This window comes from Mus pahari, chromosome 19, assembly GCF_900095145.1.
Source record: "Mus pahari chromosome 19, PAHARI_EIJ_v1.1, whole genome shotgun sequence".
In the NCBI taxonomy this organism is placed as follows: domain Eukaryota; kingdom Metazoa; phylum Chordata; class Mammalia; order Rodentia; family Muridae; genus Mus; species Mus pahari.
Genome location: NC_034608.1, coordinates 11,358,159 through 11,361,593, shown reverse-complemented (window position 1 = coordinate 11,361,593; position 3,435 = coordinate 11,358,159).

Sequence of the window (3,435 nt, the reverse complement as noted above, 5' to 3'; positions counted from 1 at the left end):
AAAAAAAAAAAAAAAAAAAAAAAAAAAAAGAGCACTGACTGCTCTTCCTGAGGACCCAGCAGCTTACAGCAGTTTGTTAACTACAAGATCTGTCACCCTCACAGACATGCATGCAGGCAAAACACCAATGCACATAAAATAAAAATAAAAATAAATAGTTAAAAAAGCCTCCTTTCCTACAGTTCAGTCTGTTGCAGGTGCATTAAATACAGGAAATGTGCAGTATGCAGGTAAGCTGAGGAGCTCATGGTCTAACCTGGGCCACAGAGCAAGCCCCTGATGTGTGTGTGTGTGTGTGTGTGTGTGTGTGTGTGTGTATGAGAGAGAGGGGGGAGAGGGAGAGGGAGGGAGGGAGGGAGAGAGAGAGAGAGAGAGAGAGAGAGAGAGAGAGAGAGAGAGAGAGCGCACAAAGTGTCTGAAAGACACTGATTGTCTTCTGGTTGAGGATATTACTAGGGGAGAGGCAGTGGTGTCTACTGTATGCTCACAGCCTGTGTATGCAGACAGCTCAGGAAGGCTGTCTGCGACCCAGTGGGTGCCTGCAAGACCAGCTTCCATATTTCCATATTCTTCAAATAAACATTTTCTTTCTCTAATCTGACCCGTTTGGCTATTTCAGATGCCAGCTGACCTTGCTTCAAAAAAAAAAAAAAAAAAAAAGCCAGGCTTGGTGGCTTGGTGGCACACACCTTCTTTCTCAGCACGGGAGAGGCAGAGGAATAGTAGGAATAGTGACTCTACATAGTGAGACTCTCTTCAAACAAAAACCAAAAAGTCATATTATTGTTCTCTCTCTCTCTCTCTCTCTCTCTCTCTCTCTGTGTGTGTGCGTGCGTGCGTGCGCGTGCATGCATGCATGCATGTGCATGCAACTGCAGAGGCCAAAAGAGGGCATTAGATTCCCCAGAGCTGGAGTTATATAAGGGTCTTGAGCTGCTTACTTGGTTTCTGGGAACAAAACTCCAGTTTTTTGGAAGGGTAACAAGGCCTCCCAGTCATGAAGCCATCAATCCAGCCCTGATCTTGCTGTTTGAGCCCTAATAAAGGGGCTGGAGAGATGACTTAGTGGTTAAGAACACTGGCTGCTCTTTAGAGGACCCTGGTTCAACTCCCAACACCCACACTGTGGCTCAAAGCCATCTGTAATTCCAGTCTCAGGTGATCTACTGCCCTCTTTTGGCCACCACTGGCATTGCAGTCATGTGATACACACATAATGCAGGCAAAATATACACATAAAATAAAAATAAATTCAGAGCTGGGCAGTGGGGGTGTACACCTTTAATCCCAGCACTCGGGTGGGAGAAGCAGAGTTTGAGGCCAGCCTTGTCTATAGAATGGCTTTTCCTGTTTTCTTTTCTTTTCTTTCTTTCTTTCTTTCCTTTTCTTTTTTTTTTTTTTTTTAAAGATTTATTTATTATGTAGCTGTCTTCAGACACTCCAGAAGAGGGCATCAGATCTTGTTACTGATGGTTGTAGCCATCATGTGGTTGCTGGGATTTGAACTCAGGACCTTCAGAAAAGCAGTCAGTGCTCCTAACTGTTGAGCCATCTCTCCAGCCCCCTCTATATCTATTTTTATGGTTTTGTTTTGTTTTTAACTATTTTGACTATTTTTATTTATATGTACGTAGTGCATGTGTATGCTACATGTATTCAGGTGTCTATGGAGGTTAGATCTCTTGGAGCTGGAGTTACAGGAAGTTGTGAACCGCCCTGACATGGGTGCTAAGAACTGAACTCAGGCCCTCTGGAAGAGAAGCAAGTGCTCTTAACCACAGAGCCAGCTCTCCAGCCCCTGATTTTTGTTTCATTGAGACAGGATTTCACTGTGTAGCCCAGACTGGCCTGTAGCTCACAGACTTCTGCCTGCCTCTTTGAGTGCTGGGATTAAAGATGTGTGCCACCATGCCCGGTTTATGAGACCCTGTTTATAAAAAATAGAAAAACTGGGGGAGGGTATAGGGAACTCTCGGGATAGCATTTGAAATGTAAATAAAGAAAATATCTAATAAAAAAATAGAAAAACTGTGACTGGAGAGAGATGGCTTAGAGGTTAAGAGCACTGGCTGCTCTTCCAGAGGTCCTGAGTTCAATTCCCAGCAACCACATGGTGGCTCATAGCCATCTGTAATGGGATCTGATGCCTTCTTCTGGTGTGTCTGAAGAGAGTGACAGTGTATTCATATACAAGCAGTTAATTAATTAATTAATCTTTTAAAAATAGAAAAACTGGATATGGCAAGGTGGCTCAGTGGTTAAGAGCACTTGCTGGTCTTCCAAAGGGCCTGGGTTTGACCCCAGAACTGAGAGTCTGTAACTCCAGTCCTAAGAGTCCCATGGCCTCTCTTGGTCTCCGTGGGCACAAGGCATGCCCACAGTGCATACACATATATGCAGGCAAAACACCCATGCACTTAAAAATAAAATTTAAAAAGTCTTAAAAAAAAAGCCCAACACCAAAAACGGGTGGTGGTGGCACATGCCTTTAATCCCAGCAGTTGGGAAGCAGAGGCAAGCAGATCTCTGTGAGTTCAAGGCCAGCCTGGTCTACAGAGAGAGTTCCAGGACAGTCCGGGCTACACAGAGACATTCTGTCTTGAAAAACCAAAATGAATGAATGAATGAATAGAAAAAAAAGAAGAGAACAAAAATACCTTTAACAACACCTATTATATGATTTGTGTGTGTGTTCATTGTTCATATGTGTGTACGTCGTCTGTGTATGTTTTGTGTGTACAGGTCAGAGGTCAATGCCAAGTGTTTTTCTCAGTTACTATCCACCATATTTTTTTAATTTTAATTTTGGTGGTTCTGAGGAGCAAACCCAGGACCAGATGTTTCCTGAGCAAGCACTCTACCACGGTGGTACCTTGCAGCGCCCCACCCCAGGGCCTTTCTTTGAGGTGGGGTCTCTTATAGAACCCAGAGTTCTGCCCAGGGTCTTTCTTTGAGGTGGGGTCTCTTATGGAGCCTGGAGTTCTGCCCAGGGTCTTTCTTTGAGGTGGGGTCTCTTATGGAGCCTGGAGTTCTGAATTTGCTTAGGCTGGGTGTGGGCAGTTAACTCCAGAGCTCACTTCCAGGGCAAACTTCTGCTCCCTGTTAGCAGTTTTCCTCAGCAGACAGCTTTCTAAACACCCCAGCCCCTCCCTGGTAGGCTCCAAGCAGGTTTGTTTTTCAGTGGGGGAATTTATTTATTTTAAATATTTTTTATTTTATGTGTAGGAGTATTTTGCCTGCATGTCTGCATGTGGACCACACACATATATAATGCCCACATAAAGCCTGAAGAGGCTGTGAGCCAACATATGGGCACTGGGAACCACATCTGGGTCCTCTGCTAGAGCAGCCAGTGCTCTTAACCATGAGCTGTCTCCTCAGTCCAAATCTACCTTTTTTTTTTTTTTTTTTTTTTTTTTTTTTTTTTGCATTTTC